We start from the raw sequence: 20882 nt of genomic DNA, 5'->3' as shown, positions 1-20882 counted from the left end.
ACAGCTACATCCACATGACTGTCAATATATTGGCCAGACTGTATCATCCCATCACTGTCCTGTTTGCCAAGGGCCATGTTACCATATTGAGCTACATCAGATCTCACATAATAATCACTAGATGGACTAATGGATGACACAGATAGCCAATATGCTAAAAGAAGAGACAAATGACACAGATCAGGATAATGTAGTTATATCACATGATAGATATCATTAAAGACATATGACACATATATCTCACTGCAATGTTGTAGATAATAATGACTTTACTTGAAGTTTTGTTTATGTATGGGTCACAAAATCTACATAACCAGGAGACGACAATTATGTTACATATCCAACATACATGACATATGTGATGGATACAAACAAAACACTCACTTAATAACAACTCCCCTTAGGTAGAGGGTGCTGTTGAAGAGGGGGTTAACTTCAACTATTTTAGGGGGAAAAGTCAGCATTATTAATCACATCATTGTCACTATTATACAGAAGATTTTACATGACATGCCACTTGTTTGTGCAGTTGATGAGGTTGATGCAGGCTGGTTTAGGAATAGGAAGGAAGACAGTATTAACGGAGGACAACAAGAGTAACAGCAATGCCATGTATAATAGTTAATAGCATATCACTGACAGACTCATGCTGTTGAGAGTTTGTGTGTGGTACTGCTGATCCTGCAGTGGGAAAGTAAAAAGAAAGACAACAAAGTTGTGCATTTAGGTAACAGAATACTGACAGCATGACATATACAATACAGTAACAGGGGCTACAGAAACTCATGTGATGGACATTGTATCTGTTGGCCAGATGGCCCTGTGTTAAAAAACAGTGACATTAATGTCATGTATCACATATGTGATACATGTTGATGCAAGCTATGAACCTGTTGCAGTAAAATACCTGGTCTGTTTGTACTTGTACCTGGATGGCTTGAGCCCCCACTGGATGTACTTGCAGTGTACAATGTTTGGGGAATTTGGACAAGAAAATGCCACAAAACTGGAGGAAGAAAACTTTAATGAGCGCTTTCATCAGTAAATACACTTGATTTCATCAGATTACACAAAGTGACAACATCACTTCCTTTTAAAGCCAGGCACCATCACATGACCACCATTATTTCCTTTGTAAAATTACACTTGTAAAATCAAGATTACATTACAACCCAGTTTAAATTAGAAAATAGAAATGCATGTAAAGACATAAAATGTAATGTATGTTAAAACAAGCAAAAGTATAAAATGTGCTTGTTCTTCATGTTAACCTATATACATAATGAGGTCAAACAGGAGAACCAAAATCAGTTCAGCTTTCCACTTTTATCATGAAAGTACATAAAAGAAATATACTGTTGACTATCTGTCTGCATTCATTGTTCACGTTCTGACCTACTCTTATTGTATGTGCATCCATATGAATACTCTATAAAAATGAATGCATGACTACACTATCAAAATAATATTCAGCTTTTAATTTTAAATAACTAGAGAGAGAAATAATATCATTCAACCCAGATGGGTTAGTGGCATTGAGTATCAGCTGCCACATACATTCTCTAAATTCAAGAAATAATTCCCGTGGACCCCCACCTATTATTGAGGACAACTTGGTCAATGGCAATAAATTTAAACCAATGGTCTGGGTTTTCCCTGAAATGCAATACCAATGCATTTTTTTCCTTGGCCTTTTTAATATCATAAATATGTTAGTAAATATGCACTTTGAAAGCCTTTTTAGTCTTGCCTATATAAAATCCTTCACAGGATTGACATAAGGCTGCATAAATTACAAAAGTGCTATTACAATTCAATCTGTGGTTCAGATGTATTGAACCGTATTTCAGAATATGTACAATGTCTGTCTCAAAAATGTTGGAACACAGTGCACAATGACTACATTTAGTCATCAACCCTATTCCATAAGTTTTGTAACCCTCTGTTTTTTTTCAAGTAAGCTTTTAAAACAAGCATATTTTTTGTATAGTACACATGCCTTTTCACCCACATTTTTTTAACAATTCCTGGTCCCCTCTAAAAATAAACCAATTCTTGTTTAATATGTCCTTGATATCATAAAACAATGGATTGTAAGGTAAAATAAGGGCCCTATTGAACTCTTGGGTCTTACTTGTATCTCTCCCAAATTATTGGTAATAGGAGTAACAATGACAGATTCGTCTGTACCCAATAATGGAAACAAATGTCCACTTACTCTTTTTTCCGTAACCTCATTCAGAATTGGTTCAATAAAATAATCTGGGTACCCTGTTTGTTGTAACCTAACCCTTAACTTTTCCCTCTCCTCATAAAAAGTTTCTATGTCACTGATCATATGTGCCAATCTAACACATTGGCCTTGACAAGTGACTTTTTTTTTTGAAAGTCGGGATGTCCACTTTCATAATGTAGGAGGGTATTAGAATATGTGGGCCTTCTGTATATCATAGTTTTGAAATTCTGAGCTGCTTAATCTTTAATAATGAGAATGTCCAAAAAATTAATCTTATCTTTATGTAGTTCCATAGTGAACCTTAAAAATGATGTGTTGGTGTTCAAATACTCAAAAAATGTGTTTAGTTCATCTTCACTGCCTTCCCAGAATATTAATATGTCATCCAAAAATCTCTCATAGAATTTACAAAACTTGAATAGATCCGAAGTGAATACCTGAGTTAGTTCCCACTGGGCCAGTACTATGTTGGCAAACAGATGGGAGCAAGCTGCCCCCCTTGCTACACCTGTTATTTGTTTAAATAACTGGTTCTCAAACATGATGTAATTATTATTAAGAACCAGTTCCATCAGGAACACTAGTAAACATTAATATTCTATCATGACTTATGCTAGTGTTGCTACATAGAAAATCATAAAATAAGTCAAGGCCCTCTTCATGTGGTATTACACTAAACAAATCTTTTATGTCAATGGTAACCATAATCAGTTTCTCACTGTATAATTCTTTCTTAATTTTCTTCAGACAATCCCAAGAATCCTTGAGTTTATGTTGGTAACTAGAAAGTGTGGATTTTAAATGAAAGTTGAGAAATTTGGCAAGAGGTGTTGTTTTCAATGTTTTTGCATTGACAATGTGTCTTGTTGGGGTCACTGATGCTCTTATGAATCTTGGGGATTCCAAATATAGTTGGAGTTTTGGGGTGCATTTGAGTTAAAAAACTAAGTTCGTCCTCTGTTATCTGATAATTAAATACTAAGTCATTCAAAATTACATCAATATTTCTCTTAGCTATATTAAACTTGTTCAAAGAGCTTTTCATACAACTGTCCCCATACAGAATCTCCAACATTTTATCTATATACATTTGTTGATCCATGACCACCAAGACTCCCCCTTATCAAGCTTCATAATTCTGATGGATTTATCGGATGGAATACTCAGAAAAAGCCTCGTTTCACACACTGTTAAATTAAATGTGGTAATTTTTGATTTATTTAACAACATCATTATATCATTCATGCACATATTTTCAAACAATTGAATTATAGGGTGGGGTAGGGGGATAAATATACTAGTTCTATTGCAACCCTCACCTGGAATATAAGTACCATTCTTTTGAAAAAAAACAATTAAGATTTAATTTCCTGGTATATCATTTTAAATCAAGAAGATATTTGTCAGTATTACCATTTCTTAATGGTACAAAGTTCATACCCTTTTCAAACAAGGAGGCCCATTCACCAGTGACATTTTGATTGCTGTAGTTCTAAATCATGAAATCTTTGTGTTCATTGGTTACTACTGCCCCCTTCCCCTCCCCGAATATCCATTTCTCTGTTCATATTGGTGGCCCCCATTCATGTTGGTCCAGTCCCTGTTGGCATCCTGTTGTCTCTGGTTGTAGATTCTTTTGGATCTCCTGCGAGGTTTCCCAAAGGGACAATGTCAGCTTCATATTCATTAGTTATAGTAGGGGTCATAGCAGGGGTGTCTTCAATAATGTCAGCTTTGTGTTGTACACCACCCTTTGTAAAGTTTGTATTGTGGGAGCTCCTATTTTTAGGGAGAGAGAAAACAGATCCATTTTCATATTCATTTTTGATCCTGGACAATTTCTTAATTTTTTTTTCCCTCACAACATGAATTTGTCTGTCCACATTGACAAAAACTGTTTGGTACTCGGCTTGTTTAGTACAAAAAGTTAAGTCATTCAGAATATGTTCATTCAGGTTGTTCACAGTTAATTTAAATTGGTTTAATTTTCTTTCATTGTCCCTTACCAGTGTTTCCAGTAACTCACATCCATGTTGATTAAACAAAACAACAAGTTCCTGGTGTAGTTCAGACCCTTCCACAAGACCATTTGGGAACTTTCAGCATCTTGGAACTTTTGATATATGTTCTCGGGCCAGGCATTCCCTTAAATAAGCATTTCGGCTTGCGTTTTTTTAGCTTAAATAATTGGGCTTCCAAAGTTTTTAACTGCTGTTCTACTGTGCCGTAAGAAAGAGTAGGTATGGCATTGCTAAAGGAAAGTTCATTACCTTTGTTCACCCAATCCATAAGGCTCAATACTCAAAATTCTCTCACCCAATTGGATCAACCAAGATCGCTGCTGCTTCTTCTACTTGCCTACGTTGTATTCATATTAATTTGTGCCTGGCTGTTCCATATTGGACTCCATTGTGCAGGGGTGATTAAGGAAGGTGAAATCTGAGACCCTCCATTTCCTGAACCACTAGAATCACCGATATTTTGGTTTGAAAGTGTAACAGGGCTGAGTTTGGCTCCAAACCCAATAAGTTGTTGTGTCAGCCTCGTTATTAAGGCTGAAAGGTTCCCAATGGCATGTACCTAGTCATTAACAGAACCACTCATACCTCCTTCGCTCTGTGAACCACTTTCCATGACAGGACAAACCAATAACCAAAACACAAACTGAACTTGAATTTAAACAAGAAAACGCCACAAAACCAAATGAAGAAAACTTTAATGAGCGCTTTCGTCAGTAAATACACTTGACTTCATCAGATTACACAAAATTACATCACTTCCTTTTAAAGCCAGGAACCATCACATGACCAACATTATTTTCTTTCCTGAATTATTTCCAACACCTGCCATTGCTTGGTGTTGTCCAAAAGTAGATGAACCTGTGATTATTAATGCAGACAGCATTACACATGTTTGCTGTATTGTTCCATCTGTACTGCAGTTGTATGAGTACATGCCATTAAATGTATGTTCATTGTCATCACCCTGTATGGATTGTGTGTTTGGCTCAATTCTGCTGCTGTAAATCAAAAATGACAATACTTGAATATGCATGCAACAACAATATGCGTTGTCTATACTCCCCCATGTCAAAGAAAGTAAGACATACTTGTTTGGGCTGAAACTCTGGCTTTGAACCCATGCTGGGTATGCATCACTCCCCTCTTTCTGTATGCAGGGAGGCCAGAAATATTGTAATGCCATTGGGTGGGGGGGTCAGTGGTGGTTCACCACTGGTGGCATCCCTCAATCTCTCATATCATTTTAACCTTTTGGCTGCATGGAGGATCATGTCTGAGCATCATCATCAATGGGCCTCACAGGATCTGTTGTGACTTCCAACTGCATTGATCATGTTGTTGAGGTTGGTCCACACTTCATTACAACAAGCTGTATTCCCTGCATAGCCAAGGAGTCTCATTCCGTATTGTTGGAGAGCATCTACTATGATGCCAATTTCCTGTGGGGAAAATTTGTCATCCCTAAGACATTTTGCCATCTGAAAACCTGTGATATGGACATGATGATATGTCTGTAGGGGCATGCAGATGATTATGTGGGCAGTGTATGTCAACATAAACAGTATATATTCCTGTGCAATGCAAAAGTCTATAAAATATCTGTGACGTATAGTAATGTGACATATAAACAGTAACAACAATGCCTGCATACATAACAGTTGTAAAACCAAAATAACTCATTATATCTTTAGAGGCTGTCTGTGGGAGTAGATCTCCTTACATTTCACATCTGTTGAATGGAGGTTCAAAGAAAATAACATTATGCCACAGGTGTCTGAATGGATCACACTTAAAATACTACACACTAACAACTGAGCACCTTACTAAAAGTGTTGGAAAACCTCAAGATCCATAGGCAGCCTACAGACAGTGAGTATTTTTTTTATATTGAGCCAGTAGTTACAAAACCTTTGCTAAGAACTATCAATTATGAAATATCCATGAAAGCAAAAGAACATAGTCTTAAGACTTTTGTTAAGAAATGTCAATGAAGCAATAGCCCTAACAGCAAAAGAACATAGTAGATATGGATAGTGCTGCAATCTGTTGGTTTCTGTACTCACACCACAATATGTACAGATTTACCAGTAAGAAATTAGATAATCTGTAAATCTGTTTTTATGCACTGTTCATATTTGCAATGCAAATCTGTCTATACAACTGCATATGGGAAATGACTCCATGTCCTAACTGAAAATGGTAACAGCTGTATGCATAAAGACCAATCAAACATCACTCCAGTAACTTAAATCAATTTCTGTTAAAGCACACATTTTGAATAAAAGTACATCTAAACAGGTACTTGTGAGAATGAGTAACTTTAACAGATGTGATGTTCCCCAAAACAGAAATGCTAGCAGGTGCTGATTTATATTTTATGCAAGAATGAATGGAAGTAAAAGCGGCTAATGTGCACCCATCTTTAAGTACTATTTGTACCATACATTAATGAAGTTCACTAAAATTCAAGTTTTGGGGATCCCATTTGCGCACGTACACATACATTGACTACATTTGTCTTAACATCCAGATGCACTGTGCCAGTACCCAATAGGTATCAATAAATGGTACCATGTGTGGCATGTGCTCTTTTTCTTCCAGTAATCTCATAACATGACATCAGTGCCACTTCAAAATATTGATTTTGATACATTTACAGATGAGACCATTGCTACCTGTGAACTGAGTGGGACCTCAATGAGCATTTTTCCAGTCTTCCATTTATACTGCTTTTTTCTTTAGACTATTGAGATGGTTACTTCCAGAATGCAAAGACATTTCTGTGTACACAACTGGACCAAGGAAGAGGCCCCCCAAATGCTGACCATCTTTGTTGGACTGGAGCATCAGATGAAAGCCACCCCAAGTAGCTTTGCAATGATCAACATCTGGAACCGGATTGCAGGGCAGCACCAAAGATGTATGGTATCTACTGGATTGGAGTGCAGGTTCATCACCACTATGGTGAACTGCACTGAAATGACATGGATGAGCATCATAGGAGGGTCACTTAGGTGTGGAGACAGCCCATGGATCCCTACAGTAAGTGTGACTATTCTATGTAGACATGAGCTTTACTTCAGAAGTTAGAGATAAATCTGTGTCCCAGATATATCAGACAGATGGCTTTTGTAACCATCATGTAACTGTTTTGACAGTTAGTTCATAGGAATAATTCAGTAGACATGGTAACTGCTCATCATATAACTATGGATTTGATTATATTGTTACTAATTTATTTAATAATGTTTATAATATATATAATTCTGAACATTGTAGATGCATATCTGTTTTCCAACATATAACAACATTATTTTACACATCCGCTGTCCTCATGCATCTCTGATGTGTACAGCGCTTAGGTCGCTGATGACTATGCGTTTTGTAGTTATCCATTGTATTACGACAGTATCACCTATTTTAGCAGCATATGTCCAATTAATAACTCATACATACCTTCTTTAATTCATTCCTCCTAATAAAGTGAACATTCTTACTACAGTCCAGTATTTTTAAGCCAAAAGGAATACCTGTCCATCTACTTGCACATATGTTTTCACTTATATGTTTATAGCTGTTATTTCTTTTGAGTATAATGGCCAATAAGTGGTGGAAGTTACTGTACTCTCTGTTATCCATAGGAATCTGAATAAACACCAGCAGTACCTGTTTGTTAAGAAGAAATGTGCTGCCTGTTAGTGTGAACTGTAAGGAAACCAGCTGCAACATCTACATTTTGGCATGTTGTGAGTTCCAATTCACAAAGGGGAAACATATCATTAAATTATATTGGCTTACTTCACACATAGCTTTATGTAGAGAAGAATATTACACTTGATGTTAAATTCATTTTGTTCATGGTTATGAATAACTTGGTTATTCTTGAAATACTCTAAATATGCCCGTAAACTGTAACACTCTAACAGCAGCTCTTTAACTGCAGGCTTACTAACGCTTGCTACAGACTGTTATATGTCTGACAAAGTTTTTGTAATATGGTATTTTTTTAAAAGTGTTATCAAGTTCTGTTTTATCATTAATTTTTGCATTCACTTCAAGAACTGCATCATAATTATCTTTTGAGGGAATGAGATGGGAAGACTTGCAGCTGAAATGCCGAACAGGGAAGATGTATGCATTTAATTAGTGATGTGCACTTTGCTAAGGAATATCTTAGTCTGTTAACAGAAGCTGTATGATTACAAGACACTGTCCCACTGTTTGAGGAATGTATGTTCCATTACTGCTAATGTTTCTGACCAAAGTGCTGATATGAATTAATTTTTGCTAGCTATTTACCCACATGCCTAACCCATGTTCCTTTTTGAAATCGTAAGCCAAGATCCATATTAGTAGACAATCCAACATCCAGATTATGTCATAACACCAACTGCTGGATTCACGATGGCTTGCACAGAGTGTACGAGTAGAGTAAGACTCCATGCAGCCATCATGTCCGATGAGCGATTCAGGAACAGCTTGTAGGGGCATGTAAGAGAGCTCCTAAAAAGTCTCCTACACAGACAGAGCTGGGATATGCAAATTACGTCACTTGCAGCCAAAAGGCATGCAAATGAAGTAAATTTGCGATCCAGGAAACACAAACCTGTCCGAGTAGGAGCCGTGTTAGCTGCAGAAATGTACTCAGTTGACAACTGAGTACCGTTCTGCAAATAGCACAATAGAGCCTTGTCAGCTCCAAATAAAGGTTGCATATGGTTGAGGAAGCATGCCAATGGCCAAATATACGGCCATTGGAAATGTTCCCAGATGGAAAATTAAAATAAAAATACTTTTTTTTTTTTGGCGATTTCCGATGTTTAAGCGTAGCGCAGTGCCACGCAAACGGGGTGCACTATAAAAACCATAAAATAAGAAAATAAAAGCCACAAACGTGGAACTTATGAAAATTGTTAAATTACAATGTAAAGGAATAGCAGGCTGAAGACAACATGGCCACCGAGTAGGGGTTGCTAAGGGGAGAAGCCCAGTCTAAGACATGTAACCAAGCATTAGTAGGCAATCCTATGTAAATGAGTGTTAGGATAGTGAATCACACTTTTACATAGCAAATGAGCACAGTCAGTGGAGTGTAGGAGTAGGATATGGGGAGTAACAGAGTAGGAGATAGGTGACATCACAAGGGGGTATGTATGAAAGTAGTGAAGCTCATAGGAGCAGAGTGGCATGTGTCAGCTGTCAGTTAGACATCATGGAAAGAGGTGTGTCAACAGGTAGGCCAGGGAAAGCCAAGAAATGGAAGGTGTATACTGTGGATAACACCAAAGTTTCTTGCTGAGCGGGTATGCGTGCGTGTGTGCGCCTGTAAACATGAGTAAGACTGAGTGCACGCGTGGAAGAGTGAGTGCGCACGTTTAAGCCAGAGTAAGCATGTATACGGCTGTTTAAAGACCTGTAAGCGCGTTTGCACTGGTGTGCGCACATTTTAACCCAAATAAGCAAGTTTTAGTCCGTGTAAGCATGTGTGAGCGTGTGTGACCTGCTGTGAGCATGTTTGCGCTTGTATGTGTGTCGCTCCCCCCTGAGGAAACAGAAAGGAAAAAGGAAGCACAACAAATAGAAGGAAGCTACCAGGGAATACTAGTAGAGCTAGCAGGTGAAAACAATCAGAATCAGGCAATTACACAGGCAGAGCACTAGCCCAGCCCAGCACTTAAAACTCTGCAAACAACAGTGCAGTTTGTTTCTCTCAAGAGACACTGCAACACTGGAGTAAGCTACTAGAAGTGAAAACTGAAAAAGCTTCACTCAGACAAAAAAATGCTAGGGGCTGCCATTGCTGTTATAAGGCGACATATGCAACATGCTGAGGGTGGTGACAATGGAAATGCTGCCAGACAACCCACAGTGAGGAGACAGAGAAGAGTGTACAGGCCCAGGGTCACCTACCAGGGGTTACATGAGCTGGAGATAGTGGAGCGCTGTAGAGTGGACAGAGACCTCCTGTAGCAAATTGTTGAGCTGTGCAGGCCACGCCTTACACACAGAACCAACAGAGGGGAACCCATCCCAGTGGAAACAAAGGTATGTGTTGGCCTAAGAATTCCAGCAAAAGGTACCTTCCAGAGACCAACTGGTGATATGATGGGGATATCACAGGCATGAGCATCCAGGGTACTGCACCAGTTCCTGGATGCCATGTCAGTACATGTCGGTGATCATGTATATTTCCCCAATTCCCGTGAGGTATTGGCCAGCAATATGCATCTCTTCCAGCAAATAGCAGAATATACTGAGGTAGTGGGTGAAATAGACTGCATGCATATATGCATCAAAGCACCAGCTGGTGAGTGGGGTAGGGCCTACATTAACAGCAAGGGCTTCCCCTCCATCAACTGCCAGGTCATGTGTGATGCCCAGGGCATAATAATGAATGTGTGTGCTGGCTGCCCTGGAAGGTACCATGATTCCCATATCTGGCATCTGACGCAGCTGCACCAGACATTTGCCAATGGGGACATCCCACATGGTCACTTAGTGGGGGATGCTGGATATGCACTGGAGCTGTGGTTGATGACACCCATCAGAAACACACACACACCTAAACAGGAACGTCATAATGAGGCACATGCACAAACACGAAATGTGTTTGGGTTGCTCAAGTCACGGTTCCAGTGCCTGGACACATCTGGTGGAGCCTTGCAATACTCACCAACTACATGTACCCAAATTGTCATGGTATGTGCTATGCTACATAATATAATTCTGCGAAAACAGCTGCAGCAGGACCATCATAGGCCTGGGCCAAACAGCCCCCCACTATTGCCAAGGCCATCACAGGCAGAGCATGACTTGGAGGAGGAACATCCTGAGCCTGCCCCAGTAGGCAGAAGGAGGCATGCCAAGTATGCTTTGGCCTTGGCAAAGAGGCAACGCATAGCACATACACTGGCTCAGTAGGAACCCTGGAAATTATACCTCTCTCTGACTCCCACATATAGTGAAAGGGGTGCCTAAGCTGACACAACCTGCTTTCAAATATGTGCAGGGAATGTAGTATGCACATCCAACATAGGCAGCCCTGCAGCATCACCTGAGGCATGATTGCAATGTGTAAAGCAATGTAAGGTAGTACTAAACAGCATTTACCACCATGTAGTATATGCAAACTTGATGACCTTGAGTATCATCCTACCCTCACCAAACATGATGCCACAATATGAAGACAAGATGATCAATCACAACAATTGGCTTAAGTATTGGTGTCAGTGAAAGGGGATCCAATGACTGTCAGCCTGGGATGACATGCTTGACAAGACATGATGCTTTGCTAGGGATGGCTTTCATCTGTCACCTGTGGCCTGTTGGATATTGCCAAAGGCTCTTGTCATCCCCATAGTGCCTTTTGTAGGTAAGGCTCAAAAGACAAACCCACCTCCATAGGTATCACAAGGGATAAGAAACTAGAAGTAATGCTACTCAATGCCAGAAGTCTAAACTGCAAGATGCATGCACTCCAAACTCTCCTCAGCATGGATAATGTTTATATCTGTGCAGTAACAGAAACCTGGTTCAAGGGTCCCAAGAGCACCCTAGCACTAACAGGTTACATCTCATACCATGCTTTACAGCCGCAAAAAGAGGGTTCGTGGTCTGCACTCTTGTGGGAGGAGAGGCTGGACTCTGCCCTTCTGAGCTGGGAATTTCTGGTTAAAGGCTTATAGTGCATGCATATCTGAACTGCTTCTTACTGAAGTTGGTGCGCCTTGTTTGCTGTGGCATAGACTGGATTCGGGCCTGCTGGATCTAGATTTGTTTGTGTAACTTGAGCACTAATCCAGGCATTCTCTAAATTATTCAATTGTATTTATTACTGCTTGGTAGTAACTTGATTAAAGTGTAGCTATCATTCTAAGTCTTTTGGATTAAGCACTTGGGCTTCAGACCAGTTGTTTTACATTAGGAAGGTTTGTGGCATGCACTGTGGTGGCAGGACAGGTAGCTTTGTTCCTTCTAAGTTGGGAACTGCTGATGGAGAGCCCAGTGTCTGTTATTCTTAAAGTGTATTAGTTCTGTTTTAAGCACTTGGGCTTCAGGCCAGTTATTTTACATTAAGAAGGTTCGTGGTCTGCACTCTTGTGGGAGAAGAGGTTGGACTCTGCCCTTCTGAGCTGGGAATTTCTGGTTAAAGGTTTATAGTGCCTGAATATTTGAACTGTATCTTACTGAAATTGGTACACCTTGTTTGCTGTAGCATAGACTAGATCCAGGCCTGCTGAATCTAGCTTTGTTTATATGCTTGTTGTTTGCTTGTTATTTCCCTGGAACGATAATTCCACCTAATATGCAGCTTCTCAGCGCTTCTGTGGATCACTAGTGATATCTGCATTGCTTACTGTACTTATTTCCTTGTTTCACTTGAAAGAAAGTTACTGTTTGTCGTTTTTGCATTTAAGTTACCTGTAACACATTGCACTTAAGTTACCTGGCACTTGCTCGCTAAAGCAATTATATGTCAGCATTAAAAATTAAAAGCACTACACCCTCACTCCCCACTGGCCCTTGTTTTCAATTATTAAGGAATTCCCAAATATTATTCTAGCATGTCCAAAGGTCAGTTGTAAATCTCCTTTCCGGTCCAGCTGGTGAATCTGGGAATCTTGAGGCAATGTTACAACTGACTCATATACACAGACAACCCTCTCCTCCTCCCAACAAATTCCAACACATGTGAGAGATGCAACCATATAGCCAAACTGGAGGCTAAGCTCTCTCAACTCAGTACTGGCATAACCAGTCAGGAGGAGAAGGAAACCACACTCACTATAATTCCAGTCTCACATAGACCTACCACAACAGCAAACCAAACACATAATCACACAAAAACATACTCGGAGGCTCTAAATAAAGATCTGCCTAAGCAGCAGAGACCTCCAAAGCAGACACCCAAGCAACCGCTACCCCAAAACAAAACACGTGCAACACATATCTCACAAAGCCAGTGTGCCGAACAGTCACAGCCCTTAAGACTAAACAACACACCTGATACACTTGTAATAGGTGACTCTATCGTCAGGCACACTGACGTCCCGCTCACCAGGCTGAACAAGGAGATGGTCACGGTGAGCAGCCTGTCGGGTGCTAGGATCCGCCACATAACACAAGCACTCAGGTCACTCCAAGGCAAGTACAAATATGACTCAGTCATTGTCCATGCTGGTGTGAATGACCTGAGACGTACCTCCCTGGACTACATAAAAAGAGACATAAAGGAGCTCTCTGAGCATGTAGCCCAGGCCGGTATGATCCTGACCTTGAGTAGCATCTTACCCTCACCAAGAATGATGCCACAATATGAAGACAAGATGAACAATTTCAACAATTGGCTTAAGTACTGGTGTCATTCAAAGGGGATCCAATGCCTGTCAGCTTGGGATGATAAGCTCGACAAGCCACGATGCTTCGCTAGGGACGGCTTGCACCTGTCACCCGTGGGCTTTCGGATATTGGCAAAGGCTCTTGCTACCCCCATAGTGCCTTTTTTAGGCAAGGCTCAAAAGACAAACCCACCTCCATAGGTATCACAAGAGATAAGAAACTAAGAGTAATGTTACTCAATGCCAGAAGTCTAAACCTCATGATGCATGCACTCAAAACTCTCCTTAGCATGGAGAACATCGATATCTGTGCAGTAACAGAAACCTGGTTCAGGGCTCTCAAGAGCACCCCAGCACTACCAGGTTATACCTCATACCATGCTTTTCGGCCCCAAAACTTGGACCGAACCACAAAAGGAGGGGGAGTATAGATATTCATAAAAGATACCCACACCTCCAGGTTGGTGGCAAAGCACGAAGCATCAGAGACTATCCATGTGCAACTAACAGTGGGTAAAACTGCCTTCCAGTTTATAGCCTGCTACAGACCACCCTCCCAAACCCAGGAACCCCACTCAGCCTTCCTGAGAACACTGGAAAATATGAAGGTCTCTCCAAACACCATTATATTGGGCGACTTCAACTACCCAAACATAGACTGGGAGCATTACTCTAGCTCCAACAACTTAGCCCAAAGGTTCCTAGAATTTATAAACTCAAATGCTATGGAACAACTTGTTACCACTCCAACAAGAGGGGAAAACATACTGGACCTGATCATCACCAACATGGGGACTCTATGCTCCAGACCAGAAGTGTATCCCTCACTGGTAAGATCAGACCATAAACTAATCTCACTGGATATTCACATCCCGACCCCCCCCTGCCCAGAAAACCACAGTGAAAAACTTCTCTAAAGCAAATTTCACACTCCTCAAAACTGAGGTGGAATCCTTCAAAGCCCCGGCCTGTGGAAAATACGGCCCAGACTGCAGAATCCTTTATAAACGCATTCTATGAACACCTTCAGGAATGCATGGATCATCGATCCCAAATAAAACCAAGACCCAATCCTCCAAAGGCAGGCGTCCTGTCTGGTGGACCCCAGCCATAAACAAACTATACAATAGAAGGAGGAAGCTACTAAATGATAGAGCAAAATCCCAAAAGGGAAGGCATCACTGATCAGTATTAGCAAAGACTACGGGCACTCATAAAATTGTCTAAGGCCAGCTTGAGAGAAAAATTGCACAGGACACTAAGGATAATCACAAGGCTTTCTTTAGTTATGTTAGGAACCTGGGTGGTAATTCCCAGATATGCTCAGAATTAGTCCAAAATGACAAAAATACACTGAACCCACAGACATTGCCAACATCCTAGCTGACAGGTTCAGCACAAACTCCCCACCAAAAGGGCAAATATCTATCCCAGCAGAGTGCTGCCCCCCTGACATCTCAGATGCTCAGGTAAGAGCCGCCCTCTCCAAAGCAAAAAACACAGCATCAATGGGACCAGACAGTGTCCCGGGCTGCGTCCTACATGAACTCCAAGAAGAGCTAAACCCAAACATAAAACTACTGTTCAATCTCAGCCTTACTACAGGATATGTGCCCAAAGAGTGGCATACAGCAACAGTGGACCCTCTCCATAAAGGTGGTGCCTCAACAGATCCTGGAAACTATCGCCCCATAAGCCTGACTAGCTTGGTCTGCAAAGCTATGGAAGGGATCATCATGGACCTCATAAATAAAGATATTGGGGACCTACAGACACTGGATCCTACCCATTTCGGCTTTGTTAAGGGTAGATCCTGCCTCTTAAACCTGGTTGATTTCTTTGAAACAGTCACCAAGGCCATTGACGAGGGGAAGGTGGTCCACACAGCCTACCTGGACCTCACAAAAGCCTTCGATACAATACCTCACTCGGGCATTATAGATAAGCTCACCAGCTTAAATATAAACCCCTATGTCACTAGATGGATTGCAAACTGGCTCAAGGACAGAACCCACATGGTTAGAATTGCTGGAGCCATGTCAGACTCTAAACCAGTTACAAGTGGTGTCCCACAAGGCTCAGTCCTGGGACCTCTCTTGTTCGGTATATATTTCTCGGAGGTACAGGACAACATGGAAGGACTGTGGCTGACCAAGTTTGCAGATGACTACAAACTGGGCGCCATAATCGACTCTCCAGCCGACACAAGCATCCTCCAAAAGGGCCTCATAGAAACAGACAACTGGTGCCAGAGCCATGGCCTCAAGCTAAATGCCAAAAAGTGCATAGTCATCCTTTTTGGCAAAAACACAGTGCCCACAAATTACCACATAGGTGGTAATCCATTAAGTACAGAAGAAGTAATTAGGGACCTGGGGACCCAAGTTGATAGCAATCTCTCATTTAACAACCACGTGGCCAAAGTGGTTAGAAAAACATTTTATATAGCCCACCTAATCATGAAGGGATTCACATCTAGATCAGGGGAGGTCATCGTGCCTCTTTACTCATCCCTCATCAGGCCCATAATTGAGTACAATGCCCCTTTTGGGATGTACCTTACCAGACACCTGCAGCAACTGGAAAGACCCCAAAAGTACCTCACCAAGAGGATCAAAGGGCTCAAACAGATGCCATATGCTGCCCAGTTAAAGAAACTCCAGCTGTACTCAGTGGCATACCGCCTGTTCAGAGGCGATCTGTGCCTGACGTATAAAGCCATGTCCAACCCAGAATTAATGGACATGCTGCACCTCAGAAAATCCAAATCCCATCGAGCTACATGCTCGAGAGACTTGAACCTCAGCACTGAAATAAATAGGACATGCTGGAGGGACAGATTCATAACCCAGAGGCTCCCTTCACTCTGGAATAAAATCCCAGTCCATGTTAGGCAGAGTCCCTCATTGACTCTCTTCAAGAGGAATCTTGATGAGTGGATGGGAGATCGTAGGTTTACCCCGGGTATCACTTCTGTGTCACTGTTAGACAGAGGCACAGTATACTAACCTTGAAAAGGGCATAGCAAAATAAATTTAAAATGGGTGGCGAAAGCCAAACACATTCTGGCTATGCTTATAAATGCCCTAGGGCAAATAGCCTAGTATGAACCTATGAACCTATGAACCTAAAACATGGAACAAACTACAAAAGGAGGGTGAGTATCAATATTTGTCAAAGATACCCACACCCCCAGGTTGGTGGCACAGCATGAAGCATCAGAGACTATCCATGTGCAACTAACAGTTGGTAAAACCACCTTCCAGTTCATAGCCTGCTACAGACCACACTCCTAAACCCAGGAACCACACTTGTCTGACTGGAGAACACATAAAAATATGAAGTTCTCCCCAAACACCATTATATTGGGTGACTTCAACTACCCAAACATAGACTGGGAGCATTACCCTAGCTGCATCACCCTAGCCCAAAGGTTCCTAGAATTTATAAACTCAAATGCTATGGAACAACTTGCTACCACTCCCACAAGAGAGGAAAACATACTGGACCTGATCATCACCAACATGGGGACTCTATGCCCAAGACCAGAAGTGTATCCCTCACTGGTAAGATCAGACCATAGAGTAATCTTGCTGGATATTCACATCCCGACCCCAGCCCATGGCCAGATAACCACAGTGAAAAATTTTCACTATAACAAATGTCACACTCCTCAAAACCGAGGTGGAATCCTTCACAGCCCCTGTGCCTGTGGAAAATACGGCCCAGACCTCAGGACCCTTTATAAACGCATTCTATGAACACCTTCAGGAATGCATGGATCATGCAATCCCAAATAAAACCAAGATCCAATCCTCCAAAGGCAGGCATCCTGTCTGGTTGACCCCAGCCATAAAAAAACATACAATACAAGGAGGAAGCTACTATATGATAGAGCAAAATCCCAAAAAGGGAAGGCATCTCTGATCAGTATTACTGAAAAACTATGGCCACACATAAAATAATCTAAGGCCATCTTTAAGATACAAATTGTACAGGACACTAAGGATAATCACAAGGCTTTCTTTAGTTATGGTAGGAACCTGGGTGGGAACTCCCAGATATGCTCAGAATTAGTCCAAAATGACAAACAATACACCAAACCCACAGACAATGCCAACATCTGAGCTGACAGGTTCAGTGCAAACTCCCCCCCCCTCCCCACCAAAAGGGCAAATATCTATCCCAGCAGAGTGCTGGCCCCCTGACATCTCAGATGCTCAGGTAACAGCCAGCCTCTCCAAAGCAAAACACACAGCATCAATGGGACCAGACAGTGTCCTGGGCTGTGTCCAACATGAACCCCAAGAAGAATTGAACACAAACATAAAACCACTGTTCAATCTCAGCCTTACCACAGGATATGTTCCCAAAGAGCAGTGTACAGCAACAGTGGTCTCTCTCCACAAAGGTGGTGCCTCGATGGATACTGCAAACTATTGCCCCAGAAGCCTGACTAGCTTGGTCTGCAAAGCTATGAAAAGGATCATCATGGACCTCAGGAATAAAGATATTGGGGACCTACAGACACTGGATCCTACCCAGTTTGGCTTTGTTAAGGGCAGATTCTGCCTCTTAAACCTGGTTGAGTCATTTGAAACAGTCACCAAGGCCATTGACGAGGGGAAGTTGGTCCACACAGCCTACCTGGACCTCGCAAAAGCCTTCCATACAATACCCCACTTGGTCATTATAGATAAGCTTACCAGCTTCAATATAAACCCCTATGTCACTAGATGGGTTGCAAACTGGCTCAAGGACAGACCCACATTGTCAGAAATGCTGGAGCCATGTCAGACCCCAAACCAGCTACAAGTGGCATCCCACAAGGCTTAGTCCTGGGACCTCCCTTGTTTGGTATATATTTCTTGGAGGTACAGGCCAACACAGAAGGACTGTGGCTGAACAAGTTTGCAGATGACTGCAAACTGGGCGCCATAATCGACTCTCCAGCTGACACAAGCATCCTACAAAATGGCCTCATAGAAACAGACAACTAGTGCCAGAGCCATGTCCTCAAGCTAAATGCAAAAATGTGTATAGTCATCCCCTTTGGCAAAAACTATGTGCCCACAAATTACCACATAGGTGGTGACCCATTAAGTATGGAAGAAGTGATAAGGGACCTGGGGACCCAAGTTGATAGCAATCTCTCATTTGACAAAGTGTTTAGAAAAACATTTCATAAAGCCCACCTAATCATGAAGGTATTCACATCTAGATCAGGGGAGGTCATCGTGCCTCTTTACTCATCCCTCATCAGGCCCATAATTGAGTACAATGCCCCTTGTGGGATGTACCTTATCAGACACCTGCAGCAGCTGGAAAGACCACAAAAGTACCTCACCAGGAGGATCAAAGGGCTCAAACACATGCCATTTGCTGCCCTGTTAAAGAAACTGCAGCTCCACTCAGTGGCATACCACCTGCCCAGAGGTGATCTGTGCCTGATGTATAAAGCCATGTCCAACCTGGAATCAATGGACATGCTGCACCTTGGAAAATCAGAATCCCATCAAGCTATGCACTCAAGAGACCTGAACCTCAGGACTGAAATAAATAGGACATGCTGGAGTGACAGATTCATAACCCAGAGGCTCCCTCCACTCTTGAGTAAACTCCCACTCCAGGTTAGCCAGAGTCCGTATTGACTCTCTTCAAGAGGAATCTGGATGAATGGATGGGAGATTGTAGGTTTACCCTGGGTATCACTTCTATGTCACTGTTAGACAGAGGCACAGTATACTAACCTTGAAAAATGTCATGGCAAACTCCACTTAAAATGTGTGTGTTGAAAGCCAAACACACTCAGGCCATGATTATAAATGCCCTAGGGCAGATAGCCTAGTATGAACCTATGAACAGAATCACACACACCAACTAGTACAGCTGTGGTCAATGTGGAGTAATGTTTGGCAATGTCCACCCAAGTTGGTGAATACACAGCAATGTTGGACAAGCCTGGTTTAAGTAGGCCATAGCTGAACAAAATGTAACATGCTCATAGTTGTCCAACTGGCCCTTAACCAGTCTGGTCTGCTCAGTATGAACATTTAAAGCAGTGATGGGACTCAAACCCATGATACTGTGCACTATAGTAAAAGTACTGAACCACTACACCATGACAGTATTGCAGTATTCAGCCAGTATGAAAGAATGTTGACAAGTCTTTGCAAAGTATCCCATGGAAACCCTGCAGGCACAGCACAATCCCTGTTGAGTTATGACGCAAAGGAGTCTGGTAGTAAAAACATAACATGACTTCCAACACACACAGTATAAATGTCAATATTGGTCATGTTCACACACAGCCACAAATGTAGTGGACTTCAGATCACAACATATGGAAAGGTCACACTGGGCATGCTCACACACTTGGATAAATGAGACATATGTCAGGCAACAAACCATGGAAAGCCTGAACTGGGCATGCTCACACACTTAGGCCATGTCTGAGTATAGCAGTCGGCCACACATATCTGGCAGTTGTATGTGTTAAGCCAGGAACCTCCCACGATCCAGCAATCTGCCCTGTGCACACAGTTAAATGACAACAGACACATATATTAATATGCTGGAACCCTGTCATGATCAAACATGTTATGCAGATACACAAGTTGTTCATAGAAATTGGGAAAGCTATGGCAATAAAGACCTGCAAACAGTATCAGCAACAAATATTGTGCATCCCCAACATAAACATAGGTGCAGAGGTCGATACTAGGCTGTCTGCCCTAGGGAATTCATAAGCCTAGGCAGAGTGTATTTGGTGTCCACCTCCCCAGTAGAGTAGCCTACTGTGCCTCTGTAAAGTAGGTCACAGAAGGCACCCTTTAAGACTAGTTTTCTGTTCCTCTGTCAAGCAGGTACACAGTGGAGATCCCAGGGGTGAATTTGCAATTTCCCATCCATGCGGCCGGATTTTGCTGGAAGAGGGTTGGCAAGGTGCTATGACTAACTTTAATTGGGATTCAATTCCAGAGTGAGGGGTAATGAATCTGTCCCTGCAGCATGTCCTATTTAGTTTTGTGCTGAGGTTTATGTCCCTGGAGTGTGTAGCTCTAAGGGTCTTGGATGTTATGAGGTGGAGCATGTCCATTACTTCTGGGTTTGACATGGCTGTGTATGTCAGGCATAGATCACCTATGAGTAGGCGTTAAGCAACCAAGTAGAGCTGGAGATCCTTTAGTTGAGCTGCATAGGACACCTGTGTGTAGCCCATGATCCTCTTGGGGAGGTACTGTTGTGGACACTGTAGTTGCTGCAGGTGTTGGGTAAGGTACACCC

This window comes from Protopterus annectens, chromosome 2.part2, assembly GCF_019279795.1.
Source record: "Protopterus annectens isolate FY-2018-M chromosome 2.part2, PAN1.0, whole genome shotgun sequence".
Lineage (NCBI taxonomy): Eukaryota > Metazoa > Chordata > Ceratodontiformes > Protopteridae > Protopterus > Protopterus annectens.
Note: the sequence above shows the minus strand (reverse complement) of the source record.